The following is a 20859-nucleotide window of genomic DNA, read 5'->3' as shown; positions in this document are numbered from 1 at the left end:
CAGAAGGAATGGAGAAGATTAATCACACAGAATTCATTTCTCACGTTCATCCATGAGGCTGGAAAATCGCTGTTGTGAGTATTTACTCTGGTTATTGGGAGGACTAGACAGACATTTTTAGGTCTTGTTATTCAGCCTTCAACAAGCAGAATGATCCGCTGCGTTCCTCAGGAGGATTTCCTCACCGCTCTCTTCTCATTCAAAAACCGTCCGCCGCTCACCTTCAGCCAAAAAACAAAATCTCCATTCTACAGCACTTACATCGCTCCTTACACGTATACAAACAGCGGCTGCCAGTCCCGGAGAGAGCCTGGAGCTACACGCGTGTTTATAGACGCCGGCTGAATGAAGATAGATTTTCTAGTAAGGGAATAATCTAAGTCTCAACTATGAAAGTAAACACGTGCCCCCATATCGAAGTCTAGACATCCTGTGGCTCCCTTTGTGGATGCTTGTGTGTGTGTGTGATGGGACTTGTAGTTCCACAACAGCTGGAGAACATGTTTCTCTGTATCCCCCAGCCAGACTAGAAACAGTATTCTACACAAAGAGCCTAAAAGGAGAGGGCAGGGGGCTGTGTTTGGTGTAACTAGCCGTTACTTGACCATAAACTCTAAGGGGCAATTAAATAGTATTGGGCTCCCGTAGCTCCATTCTAAACTGATCGGGAGCTATTCAATTGTTTTGGGCACCTAGCACCGAGGCTGCACTTATTGCAGATTTGTTTTTTCTCGCATCCACCTGAGGTGTGAGCAGAAATCCGCCTAGAGATGCCGAAAAACAAGTGATCCGACCCTTAATGCTGGGTGCGCACTAGGTCGACGGGTTGGCCGCTTGGCCGACCTGCCAACCTATTTGCCGATTGCTAAGTGTATAGACACCTACCTATCATCTGCTCGATGATATAGGCTGATGCACGTGATCCAAGCGAACGCCTGCCGTTTGTGGGCGGCCCCACTGACATCACCAGTGATGTCAGTGGGAGAGCTTCTGGCTCTATTAGAGCCAGAAGCTCTCTGGGGCTTGCGGCCACGCGACCCTACCACAAGGGTCTCGTCGGTCTTGACCATCACGACCATCATCCTGGCCGCTCGCAATAGCTGTGGGTGGTCACCCACAGCTATGCGAGCGGCCAGGAGGCCGCAACTAAAAAAAAAACTAGCTCCCGCCTTGATTCAGAGTGAGCGCTCGCTTTTTGCGAGCGCCTCTGAATCAGACCCTGATTTCCAAAGCCATATAACATTACGAGCATGGCGACAGAGAAATAGTTACATGTTTGCAGATACCCTAGAGAAGTTATGTTCTCTATGGTAGATGCTTTAAACATGGTAGCTGTTCAATATAATTGGCAAACTGCGTTGTAACTAGCGCATTTGTCATTTATCTACTGATAATGGGATGTAGTTAATAGACCGGCGGACTAAATGCTGCCGGTCTATATCCCGACGCCAGACGACCGGCAAGGGACAGAAGATAGGCACCGGAATACCGACGCCTATCTTCATCCCGACGCCTGACCAATCGAGGACGAGTCTGGCTGTCCCTAGCACTTAGCCGCGGGGAGGAGGGGGGGCTAGGCACCCGCCGGGAGGGTTAGGTTGAGAGAGGGGGGGGGGGTCTAGGGGTTAGGGTTAGGCACCACCCCGGGAGTTTAGGGTTAGGTGACTTACCTGCAGCTGTCGGGATTTCAATCCCATTCCACTGATAATACATCTCCCACAATGCACCCGATGAAAATGTTGTTGTGAATTTTTGTTAGTTAGATTAGAAAATGGCTCTCAAACCCATCACAGCAAGTTATGAAACTAGGGAAAATATTTACCAAAAATCGGATTTTCAAAGCCCTTTGAAGGCTGGATTTAAGAAGGCAGTAGCTATGCACATAAAATCAGGCTTGTTTTTGCATCTATTACTATTGCTTTTTTAAGTACAGCCCACAAAAAAATAAAAAAATAAAAAAATCGGCAGCATCTAAAACAACAGAAAAAAAAAAAAAAACACTATCTTAAGTAAATATACTCCAAGGTGTCTAACAGAAATGAGTCCCACTCATTTCCTGAAGAAGAGCTTTTAAAACATATGTATAGCAAGACAAACCATTGTCGTTATGGCTAAAGCCACAAACTAGCAGATAAATCCTGCAGATCCGATAAACGCTGTTATCTGACAGAACGATTATCGGATCGGTGCGCACTCACACACACTGGGAAATTTTTTAGCTCAGGGTGTGCTGTCTTTAGAGGTCTTCAACGGGATCGGGAGGTCGGGAACGAGTTCGCTTGTGCCGCACATATCATATCCCGATGACTGCTGCGGGAGCGTTTGAAACAGTTTAAGCGGCAAAACATTCCTGCATACACATCCCACAACAATCGGGTCGATCATACAATTATCATCTGATCGGCACGATAATTGTATACTGTGTAGCCAGCTTCAGAAATGATCCAGGGCAGCCAGCATGCCTCCCATCTTACACTCCCTCCCCAGCTTTCCACAACCATGTATCAGCATCTATTAGTACAAGTGCAAACACGCTGAGCGATTATGTGTGATCATACTGCCTACCCCCCTGTAACGTCCGGGAGACTCAAAAAATCTGTGGCAAAACTCCTGGATTCCCGAGTGTAGGCCTGCCTCTGGGATCCGCCCACTTCACAAGGGAAATGGGCAGTAGGTGGGCATTATACAGCGACCCCCTGCACCGCCCCTCCTGAGCCTCCCACTAGTGTTCATTCTAGTACCCTGCACCAGTCACAATCCATGCAGTTCCTCTGCTCTGGTGCTTCTATCACACTCTGGTCTGTACCTCAGCAGTTTGTTGCATCAGCTGAGTGTGCTAGAAGCACCAAAGCAGACAGTGACACCCCAGGCAGAAAAGAGGAACTGCACGGGTTGTGACAAGTGCAGGGTGCTAGATTGAACACGGACCCACTAAGGCTGCTCCTGGGGGGCACAGGAAAATATGGTCAAATGTGCTGCTGATAGATCTGCGCCTGCACATAAACTAGAAACCTCGATGATGACCTCACAACCAAAGTCGCAGCAGCAGGGGGGGGGGGGGGACTCTATAGCCCGACGGTCTAATCCCTAAGGATGCAATAGATGCACAGGCTGATATAACAGTGCTCTGAGGGCGCACAGCTGGCATAATAGTGCTCTGGAGGGGGAAGGGGAAGGAATTTGGGCTGTAGTATACAATAACAAATGGCCTGCAGTGAATTGCAATGGCTCCTACCTTTTGGATACATCTGCCCCTTTTACACTAAGTTATGATGCTATATTCCTGAATGGGCCGAGGTCCCCCCCCCGCCGGCGATTTCCCCAAAGAATCCATTGCAGCTGATCGAAGACATTATTATTCCGACCTCCAACATGTTCTTGAAATGGAATCTCTACAACATCAGCAAAAGGTTTATTTCCACAATATTCCCATGCTATTAAGCAGACCCGCTTCTGGCTCCTCCGAAAGCGGCGTAATAACACAGGACGCCATAATGCAGAATAAATTACCATGTGTTTCATGGCATCGCAGCGAGATTTTTCATTTCAATGATACTGACTGCAAATTGAACTGGAATTCCATCTTCTGTGTGAGCACTAACCGGATTTCAGAGGGACTAGATATCAATACACTGTGACATGAAGGCTGGATTTCAAATTGATGTCAATTACAAGCGGAAGGTAATGTGGCACAGGAGACTGTGAGGAACCTTGTACAATTACCTCTCCGGACAGGGTTATTTCTCACGTCACTAATATCCCATGTATAGAAAAATGACTGAGAGAAAGACCATTAACGTCCCTGTGAAAATCTATACATTATATAAAAATGATAATATGGCATTTGTAAATAAAATGACAGAACATACCAGATGTTTTGCTTCATATATACTTTGTCTATGCACTGAGGGGGCGAGCTGTCACTCAACATCGACAGCTCGCCCCCTAGACCCGGAGCGACTGAGTGCCCGTCCCTATCCGGGTCTTGCGCATGCGCACGACGGAGCCGGCTCTATCATGCGCACTGGCCCACCATCGACCCGGTTGCGAGCGCACAGCGCTTGCGACCGGGTCTGAATCAGGCCCTGAGTTCCCAATACACCTTTCCTTTCTGCACCATAAGGTGTGAAACGCCTGGTGCAGGTTAGAGGCTCCGGGCCCAGGTAGCGATTCCGGAGCTCGAGTCCTTTTTCCCGAATTTTGCACATTAAGACACATTTTAAAAAAGGGGAAAAAAAACGCAAGGCGTGGCTAAGCCGCAAACGCTGTGTTTCCCTAAAACGCACTATTTGGAGCGATTTGAACCCCATCATAGGAGTCAAACAGCATCCCGCCGCGCAACCCCCCAATGGGCTCTGAGAAGGAGAGGGGGGGGCTGCAAGTCCGCAATGCATTCAGCCTTCCTCCAGTGCAGTGCGGTCAGGGGCCTGAGGTGGAGGGGAATGCCAGAATCCTCCCTCCGGTGCGTGGATGGCCCCACTAATCACGCAAGCGTTTTCGTTCACCATGACTTGAAAACTCTTCATCCAGCTCTGGTGACAACAACATTTGCAGGAAGTCTTTCTTACGGTTTTCTCCAGCAAGAAGGGAAAAACCTTGTATGAGACAGGCAGAGATCACACACGGATCACCAAGAGCGTGGGGAGAGAGAAAGGGAAGACACAGTGACACCGGTTTGGTGCTTGTATTACATAAAGTTCAAGCTGTTGTCACCCAGATTAGCGATCACTATAGTAATACTTCCCATTAATGGGTGGGAGATTAACTGGGGCCAAGCAAGCGCTATAGCAGCCAGGTGTGGTAGAATTTGCTGACATCAGAAATATCAAATTGCTCTGAATATCGACATGGACGGCAGGTCGACGTGTCATACAGACACTGTGAATGTTGACAGTCGGCATGTTAACCATGTAGATTTGTGGTGCCAAGGTGAGTATGCCTAAACTCTCAAAAACAAAAAAGAGGGAGCTGTCGATATTCACAATGTCGGCATTATGCCGTGTCGACATTTGTGTTGACATTGTGAACTTATATCGTAGCACAGTTACCAATAAGGTGTTTTTAGATATCAAGAGAGAAATAATAGCTTCCATTTCAACATAGGCAGAGTCAACAGTATTTATCAAGCACAGTAACAATATATACTTGTAAAGGGAACATAATCGCTCCTTGTATTCTGTGCTGCCAAGAGAAGGCTGAGATACAGAAGCCCAGCAGTGTGCAGGACAAGTTACACCCAAATGTTGCGTATCGCGCACACCCCCGCCAATGACCCCGCTCCCCCTCCCGATTAATCAGCACGAGCCACAGACAAAAAAAAAAAAAAAAAAACTCTACAAAAGTTCCGATGATGGATTTGCGAGTTCTCAGCATTCACAGAGAAATCTCTCGTACCTCACACAGCTTCTAAATAATAGGGGTTATTAAAGTGGGTACGTTATAGCAGCTCTGCATTTACTCTACATGCAACTAACTGTCAGCGTGAAAACAAAACCATACAAATGACATCTCGCTAATCTATGAAAACAACAATGAGCTGATAAACTACTGAGCAGACTGCTGCAGCCCCGTGACAAATTACTGACACACTTCCAGCTACTCGCTTGGGAAAAAGTTAAAGACACACTTACGGGGGGGGTACTCAATTAGTGGCTTTTACCCCGCGCACGAGAACCACGCAGTCGGACTAAACCTCGGACCTCATGGAGGTGCGAGGTAAAGTCCGCAGAAAAAAAACAAACAAAAACACAAAATCATGTTCGTGCACAGTGAAAAAACCCATTGATTCCACAATTTGCGCGGAATCAGTGGGTGTCTCCGCGCCTGAATCCTGATTTTTTTTTTTTTGGCGCAGAAAAAAGGCTATTCAATTGAATATCCTTATCTCGCTCCGCAGGGATTTTCACCGACTATTTGAATACCCCCCTTTCGACGTCTGGTAGCAATACAGTATAATGGGATAAAAATTAGATTCAAATTTGATTAGTTTAAAAACTACAAAAACAACGTTGCTTTAATAGTTTTGTTTAGAACTGACTGACACTTTGTTGCCCCCAGATTTTAACAATTGGTCACTTATCTGTCCATGTACACACTTAGGAGGCGATGTAGCAAACCTTCTTAAGGACAGGTGCAGTAGTCACCCATAGCAACCAATCAGCTTCTAGCTATCATTTATCAATTACGAGAGTGGTTCAATAAGTAAGGTAACAAGACCTCTCACGTGTGTAATATTTTCTATTCCATTCTAATTTCCATTCAGAGCAGGTAGACCGCTGCTTCCCCCCTCATGTCCGTTAGACTGCTCCTCATATCAGTCATACTGTCCCAGCATTGGCAGAAACATGGTCAAACGTTGAGGTGCGTAGTGTGGTCAGATTTCTGCGTCCAAAGGGCACATCAGCAGCTGAAATTCATTGCCAACTTGTTGAGGTGTACGGTGATAGAGTCATGCCACGGAAAGAGGTTTGGTGCGCCGCCTTTGATAACGGCAGGACAGACGTTCAAGATGAGCAGCGGTCCGGCCCGGCCAAGCACATCCACTACAGATGGCAATTTGTGCTGCATAGAGGGTCTGATTCAGGAGGACAGATGCATTCGAGTTAGTGATTACGCCGACGAACGGATCATCTCAGTGGGTGCTGGGCACCGGATCATTCATGACGGTGAAGTTCAGTAAGCCGTCATGTCCTGGCCTCAGGCGCTCGTCACCAGTTTCTTCTATGCCGGGATAGATGCCTTGGTATACCACTGAAACAAATGCTTCCCCAAGGCCATACTATTGATTATACGTATATGTACGAGTTGAATAAATTTACGTAATGAGAGGTCTTGTTACTTTATTTATAGAACCGCCCTCGTAAATTCTATAAAGAAATCTCTTTCACTATTTCACTAGCCCGACAGATTTGCTTTTTTGCAGGGCACCGACCACGCTACTGGCCCGCTGAGTAATCCCAGAGACATTTTATAGTGTTCATTCTAGCACCCTGCACCTGTCACAACCACAGTTGCAGTTCCTCTACCTGCCTGGGGTGTCACTCTCTGATCTGGTTGCTTCTAGCGCACTCTGGTCTGTATCTCGGCAGTTTGCTGCATCAGCTGAGTGTGCTAGAAGCACCAGAGCAGACAGCGACACCCCAGGCAGGAAAGAGGAACTGCATGGGGTGTGACAGGTGCAGGGTGCTAGAATGAACACAATTTTAAAGGCCATCTTTGGAATAAACACTTTACACAACTTACGGAATCGCAGGCGCAGGCTGTGACCTACCACAAAAACCTAGAGTTCCCGCTAGGTCGTTTTAGCAGGGCGCCGTGCCCTGCTCAATTTCGAAAGGACAAAATGCACCCTGCCCGCGATCTAGGGAACCGGGTGAGACATCTGCCTCCTGTGCCACACATTCCCGTTACCACCCCACAAACGCTCCCCGACTGTCAATCACACGGCAAAAGTAAGAAGTTGCTGCGAGTGCATGTGCAGTTTACAGATGATCGCTCAACTAGGAGAATATCTGAGAACAGGGGAATGTTGTACATTGAGTTATACAAGAGCCCTAAGGTTTTCAGCAACGGCAATATTTTAACACGGAAAAAAGATGAAATCTCTCCTCCATATAGTATAGTTATTATCGTCTTACAATCGCACTTCCTCCAACAACAATTGTTCTTGAAAACAGCAACAGACACTGACCCGCTGAGCTGTGAAACAACGTAATTAACTCTAGTGCCAAACTTTTCACGTGCGGAAGAAAATGTGACAACTGATGGCTGGTACGGAGAAAGGAAGAAAATGACTACGGTACACAGAATTATAGCGCTGCTGGTCTGACCGGCTATAAAAAAAAAGAAAAGAAAAAAAAAAAAGTTTAAAAAAGTGTTTTCCCAGCTCTTTAAGACAAAAAGTTTAAAGCTTTGGTATATTTATTGCTAAGCATCAGATATTGAGAAGGTTTGTGGACGAGGGTTTTGTGTGTATTTTGCTCGGCAGAAAGTTTGCAACCAACAATAAATATAGAAATAGCTCTCCAGGAAAAACACAAAAAGGCAAAAAGACTGTAAACCAACCTTAAGCCGTTCATGCTACAGCAAATCAGCTTCTCAAGTTAGAGTTATGGCGAACAAAAACTTTAGGCAAATTGTAAACTAAGAGCCGTATTTAATTTGAGCGGACCCGCGATACTTTTTCGCCTCCTCGACTTTTCGCCTACACCGCGTGTTTTCTAGGCGGAAAAGTATCACGCGCGTGCCCGCTTATCCCCGTATTCAATTTCCAAGTAGGCGAAAACGGGACCCGGCGAGCGTTAAACAAGCGGAAAGTACTGACAGATTTGGGGAAATCAGCCTGACACCCCCCAAAAGATGCTCTGACATGGGGGTTAGCTATGGTTACCCCGGATTTTGGCTTGCTGAAGGTATTTGGTGGTTTTAAACGGGCTCAATAGCTGCTAAATAGCGTTTTTGTATACTTGGTGCAGAATAGTATTCAGGAGTTTTTTTGAAGAAAATAAGTTATTCCAGCAAATTTGGGCTACTTGAAAATGGGGGTCAGCATATTTTAAAGTTGCTAAAGTTAAGTTTAAAAAATCCACCTGCCGGAAGCCCCTGTAATGAAAAAAAACACCTGGGGCATACTTGGGGACCCCCCCAGAGTCAAGTTTGCTAGTTTTTAACTTTGTTCCCCAACTTTTTTTTTTGCCCCCAAATTCAAAGTGATTTTTTTGGGTGTCCTTAAGTGTTTTTTTTTATTTTTTGACACAGTTTACCTTCGGGGACTGTCTGAAGGCTGCACGGGGGTTCCCGCAACATTGCACCCCAAAACCCCAATTCTGCACTTTTTTTTGCCTGCTATTCATAGGCGAATCTTTTTCACCTATTACATTGCATTGCGGAAAGTCTTCCAAAATTGAATACGGCGATACTTTTCCGCTGGCCGAAATGACGTCATCGGCGAACAGTTTCCGCCAAAAGCACGCGAAAACGGCTTTTCGCCTCAAATTGAATACGGGCCTAAGGAGGAAAATATATAGAAGACAAATGGGTCGATTTCAATTAGGCGCACTTTCGGTAGCTGCAAAATAACGGCCTTTTGTACGTACAAAAAAAAAAAAGATTTTTACTCACCGTAAAATCTCCTCCTTGGAGTCCATCTGCGGGATGTCTTAACATCTGGGTTATGCATAGTGAAGGCTGGAGTCGGACACTAGCTACTTGAAAACTGGCTCCACCCCCTATATAACCCCTAACCTTCCCCCATAGGTGCAGTCTAACATTTATCAAAGCCAAAGAAGAACCCACGGAAGAAGTGAGAAACCAGAGACCAACAGGTATCTAGTATGAAACCAAACAAGGGAGGGAGTTTGGCATCGCCCACATGGACTCCAAGGGAGAGATTTTAAGATGAGTAAAAATCGTATTTCCTTTTTCATCCATCTGGCGGATGCCTTACAACTGGGATATACCAAAGCAAGCCAATTAAGGGGGGGGGGGGGGGGGGGAGAGCAATAGAAAAAAAAAAAAAACGTCTGCTCTAAGAAATCCCCCCCCCCCCTCCCAACACTGGCATCCCTTGCGCCAAATGTATGGAAGCAGTAACATTCTGTGAAAGTGTGTACGGCTGCTTTGCACATCTGGTCAACCACCACGACGTACAGCCCGAGAAGCCCCGACAGCACGAGTCGAGTGGGCCCAAATTGTGGCTGGAATCATCATATTCGAGGACAAATATGCCTGCCTAATGGCAGAAGTGACGCATCTAGCGATGGATCCTTTCGGGCCAAGCCAACCTAACCTCTTTTTGGTGCATCAATCAACACCAACAGGGAATCCGTACGCCTCAAAGACGCAGTACAATCCAAGTAAATGTGTAATGAACGTACCATATCCAAAAATGCTAAAGAATAATCTTCATTAGTTACTGAAAGCTGGCGAACAGCCGGAAGAACAATATCCTGGTTAATGTGGAAAGCGGATACCACCTTTGGAATAAAGGAAAGTTCCGAGCGTAACACTACCCTATTGTCATGAAAAACGAGAAGCGGGGATTTACAGGGAAGAGCCGCTAACTCAGATACCCTTCTGGCTGAAGCAATTGCCAAAAGGAAACAACCTTCAAAATAAGATATCACAATTCTACAGTTTCCAAAAAGACTCAAAAACGGGCCTTTTGAAGTGCCTCCAAAACTAAATTTAAGTCCCAAGGAGGAACCGGCGGGACATAAGGAGGCTTATTAGAGGCCCAGTTGTCTGATTATGAAAAGCTGCAAAGTCTGTAGGATCTGGTCCTTTTTATACAGCTCCCAGATACTGTCCCCACTTGCAGGCTCAAAAAAAAGGGCTGGGTGGAGCACCCGCAAAAAACAGCCTGCGGAGAACACTGCCCTCCCTTACCATTCCAGCCCGACAGGTCTCAGGCTGCTCCTCCACTGGCTCTCAGTCAAAAGTGCCCATTATGCAGTGCCCCCTGTAGTTATCCCCATATGCAGTGCCCCCTATAGTTTTATTTTGCCCCTATGCAGTGCCCCCAGGCTGGTCCCTTATGCAGTGCCCCCAGGCTGGTCCCTTATGCAGTGCCCCCAGGCTGGTCCCAGCCCCAGCCCAGAACTTACCTTAATATGCCTGGCGCTCCCAATCCCGCTACCTCGCTCTGACTGGATCTAACTAGATCCAGCAGGCGCGCAGGGCAGGCTTCTCACATTGCGGGTGACGTCATGAAGTCACCCGCGCAGTGCATCACAGGGAACGCTTGCCTCTGAAGTGATCGGAGGCTTCTTTAGCCTCCGGTCGCTTCAGAGGCCAGCGTTCCACAGCAGGAGGCGGAGCGCGGAGGGTGACTGGGAATGCGGCGGGGGGGAAGTGCCGGGCGGTAGGCCGTTTCTGCCAGGCGATGTGCCTGCAGAAAACAGCCTGGGGAGAACACTGAAGCCAGTAAAGTCAATTGATGCCAATCGGAGAGCAGGCCTGGATCTTAAAGAAGAAGTGAGTGGTCAGGAGGAGCTAGCCGGTCACCAGCAAAGAGGTGTTGCAGCAGCATAACCCAAAAGTAAGCGGTTCCGGGTGCCAATGGAGGAATCTGGTGATGGCAATGACTGAACCTACGACACAGTAGGAAGAGTCAGTGACAGGCAGCTACTGACGTTAGAGACACCTCTATACCCCACAGTAGGAAGAGTCAGTAACAGGCACCTACTGACGTTAGAGACACCTCTATACCCCACAGTAGGAAGAGTCAGTAACAGGCAGCTACTGACGTTAGAGACACCTCTATACCCCACAGTAGGAAGAGTCAGTAACAGGCAGCTACTGACGTTAGAGACACCTCTATACCCCACAGTAGGAAGAGTCAGTAACAGGCAGCTACTGACGTTAGAGACACCTCTATACCCCACAGTAGGAAGAGTCAGTAACAGGCAGCTACTGACGTTAGAGACACCTCTATACCCCACAGTAGGAAGGGTCAGTAACAGGCAGCTACTGACGTTAGAGACACCTCTATACCCCACAGTAGGAAGGGTCAGTAACAGGCAGCTACTGACGTTAGAGACACCTCTATACCCCACAGTAGGAAGAGTCAGTAACAGGCAGCTACTGACGTTAGAGACACCTCTATACCCCACAGTAGGAAGAGTCAGTGACAGGCAGCTACTGACGTTAGAGACACCTCTATATCCCACAGTAGGAAGGGTCAGTAACAGGCACCTACTGACGTTAGAGACACCTCTATACCCCACAGTAGGAAGGGTCAGTAACAGGCAGCTACTGACGTTAGAGACACCTCTATATCCCACAGTAGGAAGAGTCAGTAACAGGCAGCTACTGACGTTAGAGACACCTCTATATCCCACAGTAGGAAGAGTCAGTAACAGGCAGCTACTGACGTTAGAGACACCTCTATACCCCACAGTAGGAAGAGTCAGTAACAGGCAGCTACTGACGTTAGAGACACCTCTATACCCCACAGTAGGAAGAGACAGTAACAGGCAGCTACTGACGTTAGACACACCTCTATACCCCACAGTAGGAAGAGTCAGTAACAGGCAGCTACTGACGTTAGAGACACCTCTATACCCCACAGTAGGAAGAGTCAGTAACAGGCAGCTACTGACGTTAGAGACACCTCTATACCCCACAGTAGGAAGGGTCAGTAACAGGCAGCTACTGACGTTAGAGACACCTCTATACCCCACAGTAGGAAGGGTCAGTAACAGGCAGCTACTGACGTTAGAGACACCTCTATACCCCACAGTAGGAAGAGTCAGTAACAGGCAGCTACTGACGTTAGAGACACCTCTATACCCCACAGTAGGAAGAGTCAGTGACAGGCAGCTACTGACGTTAGAGACACCCCTATATCCCACAGTAGGAAGGGTCAGTAACAGGCACCTACTGACGTTAGAGACACCTCTATACCCCACAGTAGGAAGGGTCAGTAACAGGCAGCTACTGACGTTAGAGACACCTCTATACCCCACAGTAGGAAGAGTCAGTAACAGGCAGCTACTGACGTTAGACACACCTCTATACCCCACAGTAGGAAGAGTCAGTAACAGGCAGCTACTGACGTTAGAGACACCTCTATACCCCACAGTAGGAAGAGACAGTAACAGGCAGCTACTGACGTTAGAGACACCTCTATACCCCACAGTAGGAAGAGTCAGTAACAGGCAGCTACTGACGTTAGAGACACCTCTATACCCCACAGTAGGAAGAGTCAGTAACAGGCAGCTACTGACGTTAGAGACACCTCTATACCCCACAGTAGGAAGAGTCAGTAACAGGCAGCTACTGACGTTAGAGACACCTCTATACCCCACAGTAGGAAGAGTCAGTAACAGGCAGCTACTGACGTTAGAGACACCTCTATATCCCACAGTAGGAAGAGTCAGTAACAGGCAGCTACTGACGTTAGAGACACCTCTATACCCCACAGTAGGAAGAGTCAGTAACAGGCAGCTACTGACGTTAGAGACACCTCTATACCCCACAGTAGGAAGAGTCAGTAACAGGCAGCTACTGACGTTAGAGACACCTCTATATCCCACAGTAGGAAGAGACAGTAACAGGCAGCTACTGACGTTAGAGACACCTCTATATCCCACAGTAGGAAGAGACAGTAACAGGCAGCTACTGACGTTAGAGACACCTCTATACCCCACAGTAGGAAGAGACAGTAACAGGCAGCTACTGACGTTAGAGACACCTCTATATCCCACAGTAGGAAGAGACAGTAACAGGCAGCTACTGACGTTAGAGACACCTCTATACCCCATTGGCAGGAGGAGGCGTAAACCTATCTAGTAGTAAGGAATATTGACCCAGGTGGTATAATTTAGCCCATCCAGGTACACATTTTACTTTATTCTTGAATTAGAACTCCTTTAAAAACAATCTGTGTTAAAATCAAGAACAAAATGAATAATGAATAAAACATAATAGACATAAAGAAGACAAGAAATCAAAGTTACTACAATCGTGAGACGGGAGCAGTGGTTAGTGTATTGGAGAAGGAGCACTTGACATTTATGGCATATCCAGGACTCCTGGGACGATGTGATGAAACGTGTCGAGGGGATAAAACCAGACATGAAAGAAATTTGTTTTGGACACATTAATTGTGTCTCAGGCACAGCAAATTCAGCCTTGGACTGTATGACGCCCAAACGGCACGTCTTCACGGTCACAGGGGTTAATATTCAGGGACAGACTAACGATCAGCGGGTTTAGCAGCCCAAAGTCAGAGAGACAGAGATTATATATATATATATATACACACACACACATATATATATACATACACACACATATATATACACATATACACACACACATTGTGCCTGTTGGTTACATCAGACAAGCCCCCCCCCCCCCCTCAATTGTGAAGTTAATTATGTGGCGCTAATCTCTACTCCAGTGGTGTCAAACTCGGGCCCTCCAGCTGCAATGGAACTACACATCCCAGCAGGCAGTGGGACAGTGGTGTTGCTATTAGGGCATACTAAGACTGTGGCAGGGCATGCTGGGATATGTAGTCCCACGAAAGCTGAATGGCCCGAGTTTGACACCACTGCTCTACATGATACAGGTTTATTTTCCATAGGATGAATCGCTTGAGCGAAAAGCAGCAACATCAAATCATTTGTGTCAGTACTTGAAACCTAATTTACCAGCACCACCTTGTGTCCAAACAGGAGCAGTGCACTTGTTAGGATCGAAATGTTACACACTTGTGTGGATGGGTACTAAACTGAGCAGCCTAGAGACTGGGGTAACCCAAGGACCCGGGGAACATGCGAGAAGATTCACCAGCATGGTGGCTAATTACTCAGTCTTTCCTATCCCCGAAACTACTGGTGTCCTTATAAATGCTCCTCTAGTACAACATCCAACCCTACATAAAACGTGCCGGGTTTATATTCAATCACAGGGTTATCATAAGTAAAATAAACCTTTGTGATGCAACCAACCCACATGTCAGTATTGCAATACAAACAAAACCAAAGTTAACGTTTAGATTTTGGTCCATATAGCCCCTATGAATTATTTATGTGCCCCCCCTTTTCCTGAGAGCAAGAAACCAGACAGAGGTCTTACACAGAGCTTGATACCAGAGGCAGGTATGTTATTAATACTCAGTGAGAATACTAAATTACTCCTCTATGTGACCCGTTCATCCCACAGGGAATTCCTTCTTTATTAGTGTGCGCGAGTGCAAACAGGGAAATTAAACTGTAAGCTCCATGGTCAGGGACCCATGTGAGATCGTAAAAGACTTCATAAAATTATAAATATATATTTTTTCATTATTAAACAGAATATCAAGATTAGAAAACAAATTCCTCAGGGATGTCACCAGGGTCTAGTGAATTGATAGGAAGCATTCTCCTGTACATCCCACATGCCTCTGCTGTGTGTAGCTATCACCTTAACATCGCACATCGATGGCAAAACACAAAATCCAAACCTTCCCCTGATTTAGTCAGATGTGTATTACAGTGTTATAGCGCCTAAACAGCTTTATAACATAAAGTGAGAAATCATTTTAACGAACTGTCTATAGGTTATGGGCGCACAGGTGTGCCGAGACATGAAGAATCATTTAACTAACCAATCAGCCTCTTATTGATTAAACTGTAAGCGTTACGATCAGAAACAGCCACTTCTAAACGGATTCATTGGAGAAACATTGTACAGAATACAAAGACTGTTCCCCGAGCACCCTCTAGTGGCAACACCTGGTCTTTGCAGCTAAAGTATCATACACAGATATTTAGTCACATTAATAGATTAAGGGGCCCATACATCTGCGACGGATTGCCACAATTCCGTGTTCTGCCGATGTCAGTGCGGGAAATCAGGAATATCCAACATTAGCAAGACTGGATTTTTAGCGTGCTGAGTTTCCCCGATCTGCCGACGGAGCGCCGATCATCAATGTCCACAGATCGGAGGTTTTTCTTGCTGATCAGTTGATTGCTTTGGCAGAACGGGGAACCGCGGCTCAGGTGTATGAGGCCCTTTAGACGGAGAATAAATGTTCACATAACTACAGAGCAGGGCCCATCTGAAATGCGATTCCCCGTTCTGATCAGCGACCAAAACCGGAGATCCGCGGACATCCATGATAGACGTTCTTTTGGCGGATCTGGGAAATTCAACATGTTAAAAATCCCCAACACGCTGATTGGAACCATTTCAGGTCGGGGAAATCGAGATAATTCAACATCATGAATATTTCCAATCACCTGGCGTCAGAAGAACGGTGAGTTGCGGCAGTCCGTTGCAGATGTATGGGCTCCAGCCTTCTACATCAGATGACATGCACTCAAATATGTCAGATACATTAGAGGCGAAAAAGTATCGCGGATGACGTCATTTCGCCAGGCGGAAAGTTTCCGCCGTATTCAATTCCAAAGACTTTTCGTGTATGCGAAAAAGTCAATGCAATGTAATTGGCTGAAAAGTTTTGCCTATGAATATCGGCGGAAAAAAGTGCAGAATTGCGCTTTTGTGGTGCAAACCCCCCTGCACCCTTGGGACAGTCCCCCAAAGATAAACTGTATCAAAAAAATAAAAAACTTTAGAACACCCCAAAAAAGTACCTTCATTTTGGGGGCGAAAAAGTTAAAAGTTGGGGGACAAACTTAAAATCTAGCTAAATAGACTCCAGCCCCCAAAAGTATGGGGCAGGTGTTTTTTTTTTATTGCAGGTGCTTGCGGCAGGTGGACTTTTTACGCAATTTAAAACTTCACTTTAGCAGCTTAAAAATATGCTAGCCCCCATTTTCATGTACCCCAAATTTTGCTGGGAGTATTTATTTTCACCAAAAAATACTGCTTAATGCTATTCTTCACCAATTGTGTTACTGCACTAATTGGCACCAACTGTCCCAACTTAAGTACCCCAAGTAACTTCATTAGGGCTAATCGGGGGCATCTATAGTGATCCCCAATGTTAGTGCATCTTTTGGGGGGTGTCAGGCTGAGTTCCCCATTTCTGACGGACTTTTCTCTTGTTTCAGTAACGGCGGGAGCCTTTTTCGCGTCCTTTCTAATTGAATATGGCGAATAGCGGGAGCGCGCCCGATACTTTTCAGCATGCAAAACACGCGATGTAGGCGAAAAGTCCACCAGGCGAAAAAGTATCGCGGGTGCGAAACTAATTGAATACGGCCCAGAATCTGGGCTATACATACTGTACACAGTAGAACACGGATTATCCAAAGTAATTGAACCGGAGGGTAGTGCAAGTAACCAGTTTGTTTGAATAATTGGACTTGCATTAAAGTAGGTTTCTTGTTTATTTATTTTTAATTTACTATACTTTTATGCGCTAATATACCATAAAATAAATAATTTTATCAAGGAATCCTATAGTAAATAATGAATGGCAACAGTATTAGTCACTGACCAGTTTGATAATTCTTAACTCATAACTCACTGCTAAACACACGCTTTGGGTTACTATAGAATGGGTTGGGAAAATTGGAGTTTTGAATAATATAGACATCACATGATCGGTCAGACCTGCCCAGCTTCCACCACATGACCCTTACACCTCGCACTCTCTCTCAGTTGAATTAATCACCTCTTAGGCCCAAACGTATTAGCATGTGTTTTGCGGGCACGTCGCAGCTTCGCCGAGATAGCCGCTAGATTTAAGCAGCAATTCATTTTAAAACTAAACCAATCTTGTTTTGCCCCCAAATCAATTGCCACTTTAAGCATAGCGACTATATTGCCGAAATCTGGCAAACTGCAGGCTATTACGTTTGGGTCTTAGGATAAGGGAGCAAAGGGGTTTTGCTAGTAGATGTCTACATTATTTAAAGGTTTTTGAACGGTTTTTAAACTTGCGTTTTTATGACACGAAAATATACTTGCACCCCCAATTTACGTGAAATAGTAATTTCCTGGAAAAAATAGCTTTCCATCTTTTTACTACTTTTTTTTTTTGACCAAAACTTGTGCGCTCGTTTTCGCCACATTACACAACTAACCATTTTTTTTTTCCTGGTAATTTATCATAAGGGTGTCCAAGGGGTTCTGAAAGAAATCCCCACATTTTTAACAAAAACAGGGATTTAGCATTTTTTTTCTCCTGGTCTGGGACGGAGAAAACTTTTCTCCAGTTTTTTTCTCCAATTGCGTTTATTGCCTGTGTTTTGGCGAAAATTTCACCGAGAGTTCTTATATCGACAAGTACAAGAGAAAGCTCCTTCCCTGCTCTCTACGAGAACATGTGGTCTTCTCACATCACAGCTGTGACATGTCCTTCCTTCCTCAGATCTGGAATTGGAGCACAATGGAGGAGATCTGGAATTGGAGCACAATGGAGGTACGGTAACTGCACCTTTAGGTATCTGGGAAATTCAGATGATTATAACAGAGAAACAAGGGGTCCAAACTAAAAACAACCCAGTCAATGTAAAGAGGAGTAAGACTGAATGTCGCCTATTTGCCTTGTTGTAGTGATAAATGCTGTACTATGTGCTGCTGGTGCACTTTCAGGGCCTGATGCAGAAAGTTGGACAAACTTTTTCCCGGCACAATTTGTGCATTTTCTGGGGAGGGGGCATTTATATGCCAGTGATGATTGTCATCCAACGCTAAATGAGCTCCTCAATATGCGGTTTCACCCTCTCGTCCAGCCCTGAGCGTAAAAGTCTAATATTACAGAAGGTTAGGGCTAGTTAGGAAGTCCTTCTAATTGCAGAGAACAAAAAGCGACACCAAATGCTTGAGCAGGGATCAAGATTGTTGTAACGCCCAAGGTTTTGGAACAAATAGAATTACAGCATTAAAATGAACTCTGCATCTTCTCCTGGCCCCACCCTGGTACCCTGGTGTTTCTATGTACAGATTTCCAGTTCAGCTACTTAGGATGGGGAAAGCTAGAATGCACAGGACCATAGACTATGTTACTGACTGAAATGATCTAGCAGGTGAGCATAAGATAGTCCCTTCCCTGTCACAGTGATGTTAGAGCAGCCCCAATGTGCCATATTGTGTTACTGATCAAACACCCAGGAACACAGGGCCTGATTCAGAGCCGCTCGTAAGCGGCCGCTCATTCGCTCAGAGCGATGTTCGCACATCTGCACATGCGTATGGGTCGTAACGCGCATGCGCCAACCAGTCAGTGCGGTCGGAAATCGTGTGTTCGCAAAACAGCGATTGCCTGCTAATTTGAGTGACAGGATGAGGCGTTTGTGGGTGGTAACAGGGGAAGGTGCTTGAAAACGGGGAGTGGAGATCCGAACGCAGGCGTGCCAAACGGTCAAAACGGGCGTTTTAAGGGTGTGCATAATTAACAAAGCCGCGTCATCGGCCACGTCACTTGGTTGTCTCTTAGCCTGAACTGTTCGCATGATTGCGGTAGGAAAATCCAACCACAAGCACTGCGAGCAGTTCAGACGCCTTTCGATGTACTCGATTAATCTAATAAATAGCAGAGATGACGTATGATGCGAATGGCAAAGGGGCGTCTTACAAAATAGCGAGCGCATGTTTCGTTCGCTCAGACAGAGGCGTCAACACAACGCAAAGAGCGAGCGCTCAATTTAAATAGCCGGCCCCTTTTTCTGAACGAGCGAGCGCAAATAGCGTCCGGCTCTGAATCAGGCCCACAGTGTATATAGTGCACAATGCTGGAATAACAATGGACAATAAATCAGTATGGTAATAGAAAGTGGAGCAGTGAATGTGGAGAGGGGTTGATAGGGAAAGAGGAAATGGGGAGAAATATAAAACACACACAAAAACATTGGGACACGACAGAGCAGCAGCTACTGACCACTGTGCTACGCTGAGTATTCTTTAGGAATATCTCATACACTGGGCCAAGTGTTACAGCCTGCGGGCTGCAGCAAGTGCCAGGATTGCAGCAATTCAGCTGCAGAATTTAAAAGGGGCCCTTTTGTTTAAAGGTCAAACCAATGCGGTCTCGTCTTTAAAACAAAACAATGGATTCATAAAATTTTGCGCATGAATGGTCAAAATCTCGGCACTTGCCGCAACTCGCGGGCTGTTACATTTGGGCCGCTGACTTTTGTGATAAGATAGCAGGAAACATTTTCTTTTGACAACTATCCCAGGCAGATCAGCAGCTCTGTACTAAGTTGCGTTTCCCTAGACGTTTGACGATGCGTGTCCCCGGCATCGTGTATCGGCATCGTAGATCAACTGAACCTGCAGTAAGATTTCAACCTATCAAACACACGTCATTCTGTGTTTGTGCACACAGAACGATGTCACTGGGGAAACTCCACCACTGAGCGCTCATTGGCTGAGAGAGGCGAGCTTTCCGCCTCTCAGCCAATTAGCGGTTCTCACAATTGAAGTGAAGGGGAGGGGGGAGACTTGCTGGGACCTGCAGTTCCACAGCAAAAGACAATATTTTTACTTTTATCAAATGTACTACACCAGTGGTTCCCAAACTGTGCGCTGCGGCACCCTTGGGTGCCTCGGGACACTTGCAGGGGTGCCTCAGGTTGGCGGTCCAGCACCAAATCAAATTATTTATGGCCAATGTAATATAAATATGTGGACAAACAGAAGAACAAACCTGTCACTCACTACATAAATGAATCTAAGAATGACAGGTAAGCACAATTTACTTCACTTTACTGAAATTTTTTTCGAATTTTTCAATAACAAACTTTTGGCTTAGGGGTGCCGTGATTCAAAAAAGTTTGGGAGCCACTGCACTACACTATCAATCCGGCACCCACCGTCCAGGGGTGCTGGGGATAGCCCCGGGCTACCAGCCTAGGCCTGGGGTGTCCTGGAGAGGGGGACCCCTTTATTGGGGGGTCCCCAGCTCCCCAGGTATCCCCAGCCTGTGCTGACTATCGGTCAGGGTTAATGCTTCGGCAGGGGGGCCCGGTGAAAGGGCTCCCCTGGCTGTGGCATTAGCCCCCCGCTAGAAAGTCTGGTGCTGGTTCTGGATAATACAGGGGAACCCTACTAATTTTTTCCCTCTGCATTTCCAAAACCAGGACCGGATCAGAGCCCAGTGCTGGTTGCGCAAAATACAGGAGGGTGGGCCCTACGTAGTTTGTTCCCCGTATTTTGGCAACCAGGGCTGGTTCTGAATAGCCTGGTGCTGTTTGTGCTTAAATATGGGGGACCCCTACGTCTTTTGTCCCCTGTATTTAAGCATAAGGGGCACTGGGTCAGCAAAAGCCTGGGGCCAGTTGTTCTTTTGGTTTTTTTTACCGCAGCAGCACAAACTGGTCTCTCTGATCTCCCTGGTCCGTGCTACATACATCTGTGTCATATCGCGCACAATCTAATGAATATGCAAATCATTAGATCATGCACGATAGATTTGTTGAACATCGTGCAGCTTTTGCTGCACATCGT

General features: G+C 46.3%; 1 protein-coding gene across 3 annotated transcripts in view; it reads right to left on the bottom strand.

Moving 5' to 3' along the window:
• ZFAT (zinc finger and AT-hook domain containing) overlaps positions 1 to 20859 on the bottom strand; it is a 214268-nt gene that overhangs the window by 178403 nt on the left and 15006 nt on the right. The window lies entirely within an intron of this gene.

This window comes from Taudactylus pleione, unplaced genomic scaffold, assembly GCF_031769625.1.
Source record: "Taudactylus pleione unplaced genomic scaffold, aTauple2 ptg000321l, whole genome shotgun sequence".
NCBI classification, from domain to species: Eukaryota; Metazoa; Chordata; class Amphibia; order Anura; family Myobatrachidae; genus Taudactylus; species Taudactylus pleione.
The sequence above is the reverse complement of the archived record's forward strand: the minus strand, read 5'-3'. Positions and strand labels throughout refer to the sequence as shown.